Source organism: Epinephelus fuscoguttatus, linkage group LG1 (genome assembly GCF_011397635.1).
Source record: "Epinephelus fuscoguttatus linkage group LG1, E.fuscoguttatus.final_Chr_v1".
Taxonomy (NCBI): Eukaryota; Metazoa; Chordata; class Actinopteri; order Perciformes; family Serranidae; genus Epinephelus; species Epinephelus fuscoguttatus.
This window is the reverse complement of record NC_064752.1, coordinates 46006370-46020786: the sequence shown is the minus strand read 5'-3', so window position 1 is coordinate 46020786 and position 14417 is coordinate 46006370. Positions and strand designations below refer to the sequence as shown.

General features: G+C 40.2%; 1 protein-coding gene across 21 annotated transcripts in view; it reads right to left on the bottom strand.

Moving 5' to 3' along the window:
- nfasca (neurofascin homolog (chicken) a) overlaps nt 1-14417 on the bottom strand; it is a 203796-nt gene that overhangs the window by 103675 nt on the left and 85704 nt on the right. The window lies entirely within an intron of this gene.

Sequence of the window (14417 nt, the reverse complement as noted above, 5' to 3'; positions counted from 1 at the left end):
AGGCTATGGTGTACAGTAATACTGAATATGTTTACAGCTAAACCAGCTCAAGTTTTGTGTGCAAAGAAAGACAGTTTGCAATAAAGTAAGTCTAAAGAGAAGACGCCAGAAAGATGTGCTGACTGCTCATTAGTGGGTGTAAGTCTGAGTGCAGGAAGAAGCAGTAAATACAGCAGAGCAGACAGTGGCAGCACACACACACACACACACACACACACACACACACACACACACACACACACACGCCTTAGGACTGTCTGCAGCAGTGTTATTTCTTCAACTATGTGTGTGTGCTTTCAAAGAGCTCGTCTGTACGCCAGCCGCTGCCCTCAGGATCACAGGATGCTCTTTCCCTCTTCCTTTGTATCCTTCTTGTCTGTGTTGCTGCTGCTGCACATACACAAACCAACACTGACACACAGTCTGCCTGGAGGTCTGTGGAAAAGCATCTAAAAAATATAAAACACACTATCTTTAAACATACATCACTGTATGTATAAACAGTTTGCGCTACAATAAGAACAATGTTTCCGTCAACACAACAAAACCAAACTCTACTTTAGCGGCTAATGTAGCTTTGAGAATCAAGCTGAGATGAGCAGAGGCCCAACGCAACACAGTGTAAAAGGCTGCCCCTATAATGACACCAAGGGCATCCTTACCTTGACACAGAAGGGGTCAGCAATTAAGTCACATGACGACTTGTGATTAAGAAGGGGTCGGTAGTAAGGTAGTAAGGCCCTGACACACATTGCGTTGCCCCTCATCGGCCTTTGTCAACATTTTGTTGGCTGATTTGGAATGTTGAATCAGCGTTGGCAACAGTGGAGCAGTTCAGCTCAGCGCACGAGAAGAGAAACAGAATTGAGGAAAGTAAACAAAAAGCAAAAGTCAAGAGGAAGTGAGATCAAAACAAACTTGTACATAAGGCGAGATTTTTTTCTTTAGTCATTGAGCTCTTTAACAGAAACATTTTGTGATGGTTTGTGGTATTCTTGACTGGTACGGTATATATGCTCTGTTCTTTCAACATTGGATTGTGTTGTTAGTGTGCCAACTGGCTAACTAGCGTCATGACGGTCTTCCGGTTTCCTTCTCTAAATGACAAATACAGTCTACTGCCATCTGCTGGTGTGGAGAGTTATTTCCTCTCACGCAGGCTCAGAACGTACGTGCTGGTGGTGTGTTCATGTGCAACTTTTGGCTGAAACACAGGTGACGTGAAGCATAACAACAGTCTGCTTTCATTCTAGTTCCCTGAAGTCAATTTGGTGTGTCTGGGCATTTAGATGACAAAACCACTTAGTTAGGATTAGGGAAAGATTGTGGTTGATTCACATGACTACCAACTGATGTGACAAAATAACTGGGTCCAGTTGGGACTGGGTGGATGGGGCCAGGTCTTGTTGGACTCCACAGAGTCCATCTTTTTTGTCCAAAGTCAACCTCAAATTGTGCTATGTTACATTTGCACACTGAGACCAAAACTTTCATCCGTCATAAAATATTTCTGCATTTTTCGCATCCGTCAAAAGCCTTTAGAGACCAAGAGACTTGTTTGACCAAGAATCAGTATAGAAAGTCTGATTGTAGTAAATGTGACGGCAGGACACATTCATGACAAGACAGAGAAACGTGTCGATCAACATCCTTTTTAGAAGTCAGATAGCAGACTTTCAACAGGTCAGATAGTAATATTCAAGTGGATAATGATGACGGGGAGGAGGATGTGGATCGCACACAGACAGAGAGAGCGAAAGTGTGGAGACAGAGAGGAAGGACAGCTTAGCTCCTTAAGCCGCAGTGCCAAATGCCAGACACAGGGGAAGAGTGGCAACAGACAAGACAAGATGTACTGAACACACACAAAAAACATAACATTCTCTGCATGTGTCTACAGAGGGCAATTTAAGGTCTACCTCAATAAATATAATAAACACTTTACAAATATGCCTTTGCTTTGACAAGGATATGATTGAAAATTACTTATTTTTGCTATTAAATTATTTACACCATATGAATGTGAAAGCATCTTTAAATGTACTCAGCTGCATTCTGAAAAGTATATTCAGAGTGGTTACACTTTCAAATGATCAGTATTCATAAACTGTTACATCATCCTTAACTCTCTCTGATGACTAAAGAGTTCATCCGATACATGTTTAAGCAGTTAAACCCCTCCCGACTACACTATAGCACATATTGAACATCTGGGGGAGAAATGTTTAACTGGGTTAAGTGCATTGCCAAAGGGCACAGTAGTAGTATGCCCTACTTGAGGAGACTGTGTATGTGAGTAAGGCTGCAGCGCTGTGTATTACTACTGACACACACTGAAACTCTCTGTATCATCTGGTTTTGCAACACCACTGTCTTAGCTGGCTGAGAACCACACCTGAAGTCCCGAACCAGACCCATCTTCACCCTAACAACATTTTCTGTAAACCCTAAACTGATCTACTGGCCAACCACACCCAACAACCGCATCATCACACAGAAGGAAGCATGCATCTTATGTATGGCCGAGAGGCTTGTGACAGAGCGAGATGTAAACAGCAATGGTGTCTTCCTCAGCTGATCTGTAACGTTAGCTGGCTCAGTGGTGCTAGGTGAGCACTTAGTAATTGCACGCTTACTTCTGCACAGTGGTACTGTTGGTGGGTGTAGTTCTGTAGAAAGAAAATAGTTCCTACATGAAACTGCTCGCAGCAAGGTCAGTGGATTATTTTGAGCAGCCGGGTCATGATTTCTTGAAAGAGACATTGATGTTGAATTTTTCAAATGTATTTTCTTTTTGGAGCTTTGAGCACCACAAGCTGTGTGCTATCTATTCCCATTACATTGGAGAGAAGGCATTCATCTCAATGGTTGATATCTCCAACATTCGGACATTCATACCAAAACAATCTAGACTAATAAACAGCTCTACAGGCAAGAAGAAAAATATGTGTTTTTGATTTGGGGTTGAACTGTCCCTTTGACTTGAGTCTTAGTTGAGTGTTTCCATTTTGTACTATGTTATACAACTATACAGTTGGCGATCACTTGACCTGCTTATCATGTTATCTATGATAGATCTTGATGGTTTATCCATCTACCACTCTTATCAGTTTGATCAGCAGAACACATACATTCTGCCTGATCATCAGAGACCAGATGCACAGCTGCTCTGTTTTCTACTTATATTTAATAAAGGACTGTTTTGTTATCACTCAACAATGCTACAATGCTCACATGAAGCAAGGGTTGTCAATTAAATGCAGTTTGTCCTAAAAAAAAAAAAAAAGAAAAGAAAAAGAAAAACTTCCGCAATCAGACAGCTGGTTTAATTCACTGCATCCTCTAAGCTTACTCTGTTAACACTAATTTAAGATCAAATAACAAAGTCTGAATTGGAAGATGAACACGGAGTAGATGGACCTTTGATTGTAAATAATCACTCTCAGTAACTTATAGTGAGTCTGGTGTACAGAAGCTAAAAGCAAGGAGCTACATTTGGTCGTAATGTGATTACAGTCCATTAGTCATGCTCTAAATCTATCCTCAGATCCCAATAGATGGGACTTCTGTCAAATTATCCTGCTGAGATACAGATTGCCTTACGACAATATTACTGTATACATTCTCTGCAAGTGAAATACTGACAACCTGGATTGTCATTCTACTCTCATCACCCAAAAAAATGATTTGCAGGCAGGAAGCCAAATTCAGACTGTAGCCTTCTCAAGACCTTTGTTCCAAAATCAGAAATGCTGCCGACATGAAATGATCAATTATTCACATTTCCAAAGGTTTTCCAATGTAGCTTTTTAGGATATTTTCAGCTTTATGGTATTTTATTTTATTTCATTTTAAAGAATTTTCTGTATGCAGTTTGTATGCACCACCATTAACATTCTTGTAATGCCTCTCCAAACTTTCAACCCAATTGCCAGACAAAATGTCAGCATTGTATATTTCTGCACGCCACATATACATTTGCATGATATTATGTAGTGGTACATTGAAACTTTACGTTTCAACAACACACTGATTTACACATAGTTAGATTTAGGCACAAATACCACTTGGTTATACTTAGATAAAGATTCTGTTTTGGCTTGAAATACCTGGTTTGAGGGTCAAAATCCCTGCAGGAAAAGCAATGATGTCTCAGTGAAAAACAGTTTTCATGTCTAAAAAGCTGCTGTAAACTGCAATGATTTGCTTAATCACCATCGATTTTGTTAACTGTTTGTCTCCAACAGAGTAAATATTTCTATATATATGAATAAAATGTGTTGAACTGTTTCTTTAAAAAGTATAAACAACAGAAGAAGCCAGCAAGCCAGCTCTGTGTCCAGCAGTAAACTGGGTGTGTCTTCACACAGAGACTGTAAATAGTAAAGACTGCACTCAGTGTGTGAGGTGAATAAAGAAAGGACTGATGTTGTTGATGCCCTCAATCAAACACACCCTAGTGCAGCTTTCTCTGAGCTGCTTTCAACAGCCTCGTGGGACAATAAGGACTGTGTGTGTGTGTGTGTGTGTGTGTGTGTGTGTGTGTGTGTGTGTGTGTGGGTGGGTGGCACTTTGACGTCCAGTCTATCACCTGCTATTCCCTGATCTATAACAGGTCTAGCACTCACCAATTCACTAATGACTGTCCCAGAGGTGTGTGTTTGTGTCCGTGTGTGTGTGTGTGTGTGTGTGTGTGTGTGTGTGTTATGTACTCTTCTATACATGCATATTACCTCCCACCCCCATACATCCCCAACCTCCTATTCACCCTACAGCTATGGCCTTTGAACTCAGTCCATTACTGTGCCACACACACACACACACACACACACACACACGCATACACACACACACACACATACATAGAGGTCGTGGCAATGAATAGCTCATGCACACACAAGAAGGTCACAGGTCACATGCTAAAGAGGTTGTGAGGGAAATGTCTATATGACAGTGACATCATTTCCTCAGTATAGACGTTCTTTAAAGGGGTTGACATGACAACCACTCTCAGGAGCTAATTGGCTAATTGGGAAAAGTGTGGGAGATGTTTGGATCATGTTTGTGTGTAACAACAGCATTTATGAATCCAGATTCAATATTCAGCACTGCACAGAAATATTATGATGATGTTGTTTCTTAATTTTCTGACTGTTATGGTATTATAGTATATATTACAGTCTGTCACCTGATAGCTAAGAAGTATTTCAGTTTTGGGTTCTGTCACTAGATTGTTTTTGTTGTTTTGGTTTGTTCATGTTTTATCCCTACAGATCACATATTCTCTTCATTACCATGTATCATTTTCTATAGCGTGCTGCACTCCTATAGAGTGTTTCTCCTACCTTATTGGCAGCCATTGACATTAGTGCATTAATTATGCTCATGCTGAGTAGTCCATCACATCAAATATATTTTGTAATAATATCTGTGACAACATTATCCTTGTTGTGTGGTAATGCAGTTGAAAGCGTGAACTCTGACTTGGGATGCATTTATGTGCTGGTGAGGGGCTCTGAAATCTGAGATGTTAGAATTGGCTGCTGAACAGCTCTGTGTTAGTGAAGAGGGCAACCTGAATCCAGAAGACAATGAGCAAACATAAACACTGGCAGCTAAAACACTGCTCTTCACTGTTTTATTGAATTTATACTGAATTCCAAACCCACTCCAGAAAAAAATGTTGCCATTGTATGTTTCTGTAAACCACAGTAATGTTGTGTGTTATTATGTAGCGGATATGTTGAAACTTTACATTTCTTTGTGTTTCAACAATGCTGTGGTTATGGTTTCTATAAGGCAATGAATATTGCAGAGGGCGTGGCTCATCACATAAAGGTGTATAACATCTCAAGGGTTTCACCGACCACCACGCAACTTTGTAGGCATATGACCACACATAATCTGAGGGGACCCCTCCATTATTGACCTGATCAAACAAAATGGGGGCGCTAGAGAGCTAATTTCTTATCTAGGCCTAACTGCAATATGGATTTTTACTAAACTTGGTAGATATGTAGAACAGGACGACTCAAGGTGACTGGAGAAATTTAACTCTAATTGACAACTGGGTGGCGCTATAACAACAGATAAATGCTTAAAAATGGCTAAAATGCGACCGAGCGCTGTGGCTCCCCCTGTGGCCGAATGGGGTTTTTTTTGTTTTGTTTTTTTCTAATTTTTGGTATGACTAAGTCATGGTATGGTATGCTGTACATAATCACAGAAACTGTCAGTGTGTCATTCTGTCTGTCAGTCAGTCATTCTACCAGTGCGCCCCACTTTGAAGTCAATACAACATATAAACACTTTAACTATCTGCCTTTCAATGTGCTACCTCAACTACTAATGTACAGTTTTAGCCCACTAACTATCCCACTATTGACAATGGTACTACTGTACTTTCAATAAAGCAATCGCACTATGAAATTCACAAAAACTCTGTCTGAATACATTGCTCTTCTTAATGGGTTCAGTTGACTATTTAATCTGCAGTTTCCTATGACCTGTATCCCAAACACACACCATGTGAAACTGTACGTGGGCAACTGTGCACTCAATGGGTATGGACTAGTTATAGTATATTCATATAATATATGTGCCATCAAATTACATAAATCATCTTTCTACATGTCACCTCTACAACACATGGTTTAGACTGTCCCCTTCCATTGAACATCTATACTCATTTACAGTACAGACATTATGTATGTGTGAAATTAACCCTCCTTTCCTCAACAAAACACTGCTCAATTAACCTTCAGCCCCTCTATGGAAGCAGAGCAGGGACAAAACACAGCAGTGTCAGATTGCAAACCCAGCCCTCTGCACAGAGAACAACCTCCAGGGAAGGTAAGATGGAGGAAATGAGGATGGAGGATGAGGGGGGTTGTGGGGCGAACGCGTGGTTGCCAGGCAATACATGTGTATATGTGGATGTCATGCTTGGCAGGAGCTGTAGCTCAATGTTGCAGAATGACCTACTTTTAATCGAAAGGGAAAGAAAGAGCGAGGAACGGAAAGAGAGAGAGCAGGAGAGGAGACAAAGTGGGAAGACAGGCAGGTTCACTGGTTTGGACGAAAAAGGGGAGAGCAGGAGGAGAAGACAGAGATGGATGGACAGAGAGAAAGACAGGTGATAAAGAACTGAAAAGATGTCCCAGAGGGTCAACTGAGAGAGGAGAGGTGAAAAGAAAGAAACAGCAGAGGAGGGAAGCTGTGAAGGGGAGAGGAGAGGATGCAAAGTTGTGATTGATTGGTCAAATGGACTGAAGCTGATACTTTGTGCTTTTAATGAAAATATCTTGATCTATAAAAAAAAACCCATCCAAAATAGTCCGTTTCCTTAAAGAAATTGTGGAAAAACACTATAATGTAAACTATAAAACCCAACAGTATTACTACTACTACTAGCACTACTACTAAAGTCCTGTATAGTATGCACATGCAGCATTTGGGAGTGTCAATTGTGTGCAAGACTAATTAACTTACAAATCACATATTTGTAAAAGGAAATACTTGTGATTCTGATAGTAACCAATCTGTACAAATTCTAAAAGTAACAGAGGACCAGCCATGCTCAATACAGACCATTTAAAAATATTTTTGATGCACAAGCAGAAATGTTATCTTTCATTCAGCAGCTTTCTGCTTAACTAGACGTCATAAAACTCTATAAGCTCCTTTCCAGTTAGCAGGGGCTTCCCATAACCTTGCACTTTACGGAACAGTGTGTAGCTTTGATACAAGGATGTTCCTTGTATTTCCACAGTATTTAATACTAAAATGGCAAACCTGTGTCCCAGAACTTGGGTTTATATACAACTAATACCAAAGCACTGGACTTTAACCAACTCAGTTGACAGAAGAACCTGTTGGCATTGTATGTTTCTGCAAATCTGTTACATTTGCAAGTGTCATACGTATCCCATCAATGTTTCAAAGTGATAAAAGCCCCGATTCCACCAAACTGCTGCAAGAGGCATCAAAACATCCTTATATTTTATAGTTACAGATTACTAATTAAACTCTCCATGATATGAACAGTGGTTACATGAGCCATAGCCATCCATTTGCACATGAGCCATGTTCTAGGTACCCCAACAGAACGGGTACCGAAAACGGTTAGGAAAAGTTCCATTGGTACCAACCACAACTTTTTGCAGTGGAAACGGAAAAAAAGCGTACTGAAGTGAACCACACTGTACCGTACTACTCTGAGGAAATGGGGCTAAAGTAACAGTATATGAGCTGACTCTGTCATCGGAAAGTGGAGGAGATGGTGGATGGTGTGTCACCTTGGCAAGACGCCTGCTAAGCTGCAGACCACTGTTTAAAACCAACAAATGACAAATTTCAGCCCAGTTCAAACCAAAGATTCACGATGAGATTAAACCATTTGAGAACGTTGCAGAGATAACCTGCAGTGGTGTGAACTGGCCGCTCTGAGGTTGGCTTAAGCCGGCTGATAATGTCACCTGCAACTCTGATGGTCAAATCATCGGCATCTTGTTTAAGAAGTAAAATCATCACGTGTTTCAATAGGCAATCAGCTTGTAGTAAGGTCCGCTGGTCAAGTCAAAATGACCTCAGGCAGTCTGTTTGCTTGCTGCAGCAGTTGCGCCATCTCCGCCAAGCCTTCTGTTTTTTATATTATTGTAACATATTTATTATGAATACAGACCATCTGATGCTCGTTCTGTTTATGTTTTTTACCATTTCATCATTACTACAAATGTAACTTCAGCCAGTATCTCACTATCACTATCCTCATTCATGTTTTAAGAAGCTCCTATTATATTGAGCCACAAAATAAGCCTGAAATGCTGGAAATTAGAGCAGAGGTACAGAGAGTTGATAGACCATCTCCCATTGTAAGTCCCTTGTTTCAACATTCATGCCGCAAATTTTTGGTCTGAACTGGGCTTTAGGCCCTAAACATGGATGTTTTGTGGCAATCAGCAAGCTGTTTTTCTAGCGGGGATAGCCACGGGGTACCACAACAAGAAGTTGTTTTTTACTGAGACATCGCTGCTTTTCTAATTGGAATTGTACTCCCAAAACTGATTTTAAATCAAAACATGATCTTTTCCTAACCATATCCAAGCTGTTTTTGTGCTGGTTTGCAGAAACATACAATGCCAACATTTATTTGTTGATTAAGTGGCTTTAACACAGGAAATCTCTGTTTGTTTCCCCTTCCCAACCGATGTTGCTTTCTTTTTTACCATGAATACAAATGTTCCATAACCTAGCCAAGTGTTTATTATCGTAACCACACCAACAAAAGTCCCCTAACTTTAACAAACTAGTTATTTTAACTCAAACCATATTGTTTCCCTAACCTTAACTAGTTATTAATTTTAACTCAAACTATTATCCTTCCCTAAACCTAACCACACCTTAACCATAGAGCTGTCAAATCATAAAGCAGATTTATTTAACTAATTTGAAAGCTACTTGCACAAACAAAGTTGCACTGCTGATATGGGTGTCACATCAGAAAACGCTTCTATGTGTTGTTCTTCAGGGCAAACTTTATGTTATTGTTTTATTTGGGTGACAGTTTGTCAGATGAAATGGAAAGTAAAGCTTGCGTTAACGAGCAACCATTCTCACAGCAGACGTTTTGACCTATTAAACACAGATATAATAACTAACATCAATCATGGCTGCATTCCATCCAGGTGTTTCACCTCCAGGGCTCTGGTTTTGTTCATGCTGGATAATTGCTTTCTGGTCCATCAATATGAAACAGAGCCATCAATAATGTAATAACACCTGTGCTTATCCTGCTGTATCCTCCATGACAGTGGTCTACAGTTAACAATTGCAGATTACAAAGCACACCACAGTAGTGTGAGGCAGTGAAGGACAGCTTGAAATGAGCCAACACTATAATAATCACTGGAATGATAAATATGAAATCAGTCAAACTGCGCTATATGCATCATATCAGATGAAGATCGATATCAACCACAAACTCTGTATCAGTCTAGCCCTGATCAAAAATATGTATTTGGTGATCATATTCACAAAAGTTTTCACAGAAAGCACTTCACACGAAAAAAAAAAAAAAACAAGCAGAGCAGAAACCAAAACCACATCATGTCAAGCCACCCAGATCTCCTTCAGCTCATACTGTCTGAACAGGAAATACAAGAGGCGGGGGGACCCCAATCAGCTCGTTACCCCCTGTCAGTTTCTACCCATCACACCCGCAAAGACTGGATGGGGGCAGGCAGGCAGAGAGGGAGGCTGGGGGAGGAGAGACAAGAGGGAAAGAGGTTAAAGATGGAGACAGCAAGACATCAGCAGACTGGACCAGAGAGGCAGAGAGGGAGAAAGATAAGGCGTTTGAGAAGAGACAAAAGAGAAAGAAACACAAAGTATATGACTGGCAACTGCAGCGCTGACAGTTATTACAGTGGCTGGATGCCACTGAATCAACAGTTAAAACAACATAAGGGTATTTTTAGGGGTTGCAAATATACTGTTGTTTCCATGTGAGCTGAGAAAAAGTGATCAAATTGGATCTGTGCATCTAAAAATACCAGTAACAGAGTCAAAGAGACATAAAAATGTGTGGGGAGTAAAATGTTGTAAGATGAACAGATCAGGGTTGAAAGGATAAAGAGAGAAGAAGCATGAAAGAGAGAGAAAGAGAGAGAGAGAGAGAGAGAGAGAGAGAGAGACAAAAGGATATGAAAATAAAGGGTGAAGAGAAGACAGAAGGGCTCATGATGTACCAGATGTTGTAACACTGCCTCACAAAGGAACAAGGAGGTCAATCCTCCTGTCTGTCCTTGTGTGTTACACTTACACACACACACACACACACGCTGCCAATAGTCTAGACTGAAGAATACATATGTGAATGAAGACCAGAACACACACGCTGTTCTCACAAGGTTTTTGCATGTTTTCTTATGAAAAGCAGTGCACCCAAATTTGTACACATCCCAGGTATTTTAACCCTTTGAAACCTGGAGTGAAATCACTTTCTTTCTGCTGCTTTCAGACACCTTTCACGAGTATTTAAACCTTTGAATCCTGAGCAAATTGGTGCAGTTTCCTTAAAAAACATGGGGAAAAAAAGGATTGAGCAACTTGGCAAGAAACGCCCCACAAATTGCAAAAAAAAAGGAAGAAACCAAATAGATTTATGAAATAATAAAAAAAAATTTTAAAAAAACTATATTTAAACTATATTTTCCATTTAATATTATTATTATAACATTTTAAAATTATGTTACAGAATTGTTATGATTATTTTGTTTGTTTGTGGGGTTTTTTTTGCTAATTTTCTTGTTTTGAATTTTGTTGGGTTTTTTTTGCTAATTTTCTTGTTTGTTTTTTGCTGATTATCATATATATAATTTTCTCTTTTTACAGATTTCTTGCTAATTTTTTGGGTCATTTCTTCTTTTATTGCTCATTGCCTTCTTCCCATGTTTTAAAAAGAAATTAAGTCAATTTGCTCAGGTTTCAAAGGGTTAAAAGGTTGCGATCATGTGATCAATGTGCTGATGGCAGTAAACAAGGAAGCAGTCCTGAGCAGGTTGGGGTGGTGGATGGGTCACAAAACAGGCTTTCACCCAGGACTTCCTTCCTTCCTTCTGGAGTCACGTGTTTGGAACCATGTGAACTTTGAGTCATTTTAGGTATGTCCTCACCATGTTTCTTTTCCTAAACCTAACCACACTAACTTAACAAATCTCCTAAATAATAAATAATAAAGTAAAATCACCAAAGCCGACAGCAAAGTTAGTGAAAACCAGCCCAAAGAGCACTTCACAGAAAAATGCCTTCCTAACACTGCCTAGTGTAAATATTAATTGCACCAAAATAATATATCAGTAAATAAAATAATATAACAGACTGGCCTCCCTTACATCATCAGATGACGAAAATCTTTAAATGGCTAAGCTCAATCAAACTCACTCGAGTCGCTCTCTCACCAAACCATGGCTTTATACTGGTTATACCTCATGAGGAGGAGATCATTAAATCTATTGTCAGACAACTTGGTCCTCCTCAGTGTCAGCGCAGACTGTCCAAGCTGAGGAGCCTTTCCACAGGCGCACTGAATGGTGTCACTGTTGCGTTCATGTTTGATGATTTTTTTCCTGCCCATCATGCAGATAATTTAATAAGAACTTATGTACCACAAGTAACAACATAAATACAACATTGTATTCAGCCATGGCTGTTCCTGAGTCCCTGCTAAAGACTAAAGGACGAGACACACTAAACCCACATCGAAGAACTAGTGCCTATGCTTGGCCTCACATAACCTGTGTCTCTGCAAAAAAAATTGCACTTAAACACATCAACTACAGCCAACAGCCAACTAGCATTTATGTTCTGCAACTGCATCAGAGGAAATAACTCTCATATCATACGCACTGTTCTCTCACAATACATTGACCGACAACCTGACGTTAAACAACAGCCTGGTGTGGCAGGGCTCCAAGGCGATGGGTTTTTTTTGCATTCAGGAGCCCAGGATGACTTCGACTTGTTTTTCCCCTATATCGTATCATTGTATTCTCTGTATTTTCAATATTATCAATACAAACTCAAGATGTGTACTGTACGTGTCGTGTCCTTCATTCCTACCCTTTCCTTAATGAAAACAATGAAACAAAAGCTGAGTTGAGGTATAAGCCAGAAGTCATGACACTGAATAGTTCTTCGCATCATCTCTGATTTGACCTCTCACCTGTCCTCATAACAATACAGTTTCTCAAAAGCAGGAGTAGGTTGCCTCTATAGTTTGGCCAATATTTGATTTCCTCCACTGAGCTGTTAGCAGTGATTTTGCACCTGACAACCCCTGATATGAACATAGCTGATCCAGGACATGCTGGCATGTGTTTGATGTTTGTTTCTCTCATGTTTCCCTAAACCATAACTACATTTTAAAGGAAACTACTTTTTGACAGAACATGAAATGTGTCTGTTTTTGTGTGTGTTATAGAAATGCTTAGGCAACTTAACAGTCATTTCTATTCATGTCAGCCTTCCTGTTTATTGAGAGCTCAAAAGCAATAAAATATAAAATCAACTAGCAGGACCTGTTTGCAGCAAGGCTTTGTGGCAGTTTTCTTGTTTGGTGCGTCTCTACACGACTCAACAAAGAACCCTCCTCCTCCATCCTTCATCTGAAATATTGAAGAACTCCTGCTGACATCCAAATCACACTAAAGACGTCCCCTCTCACCTTTGTCAAGACATCACGTATTCATGACATACAAAGAGGCTATTTAGTGATCCCTCCAGGCACACTGTTCACAGTCAAAAACCACACCCACCCACTGGGAGCTGGCAGCCAGCCAAATATGTTCACCGGCACTGCTAAAGGTTTTCCAATATGGCATAAAAGAATTGAAGATTATAAAGACCATGTTAGGTTTACCAGCCCATATTGCTTAAGACATGACTTAATCATTTGATTATATGGATTGGTGGTCATAGTAATATTTCTGTCATGTTAATGTGACCATTATCATAGATTTTTGTCCATATGTAATAATGCTCTTTATATTGTACAGTATTTAGCTCAGAGTCCACACAGCCGGGCCATCAGACAGCAGCAGTGAGTCAGTAAGCATGCACTGTAGCAGATGAGAGGGCTGCAGCCAGCTGGAGGTTAAATAAATGTTAGGTCGGCTCTGAGGGCTCAGCCAGAGGCTTATGACAGGACTGCTGCTGCTCTGCTCCACTGGAAAAGGCTTATTAAGGCTGAATCCTCACTGCAGCCTGCCTGCCTACCTGTGTGTGTGTGTGTGTGTGTGTGTGTGTGTGTGTGTGTGTGTGTGTGTGCTTCCATTCTTGATGTCCTCACAAAGACAAAGAGGACAAAACTGTCCACGCCCTACTAGGAGACCACTGCACAGCCCGATTACGACACTGATATAACCTGACAAATGATGTGTAAGATCACAGTCAGTCTGGAATGGTCTGTGTTAAATGGAGCAGGTCAACATGAATAAAATGTTCCCATGAATGATATCATCTTGTGGTATACAGGAGTTTAGGGTTCATATATTGTGCCAAACATTTTTACAACTGGAATTAATGCGCATAGGCTGCAGCGGTGAGGCCACAGGGGATGCTGAAAAAAAAACTACTTCTTGAACTGGCACTCTCTGTTGGCAGTAGACATAATTCGTATTCTGCAGTATTGACTAGTATAGAGGACATACACAGAGACACTAAGCTGACAGAGGCAAAGACTGGCTTACAGTTATTAGCTTAAAAATCTCTGATCTTTAACCATAATTCAAGCCGACGGATCATCACTGATAACTTTACAGGCACATTCAATACTGCAAGCCGATTCCCACATCATCCACTCAGACTGCAACAATTATTGTCATTATCAATCATTGTTTGCTACAATTTCCCAGAGC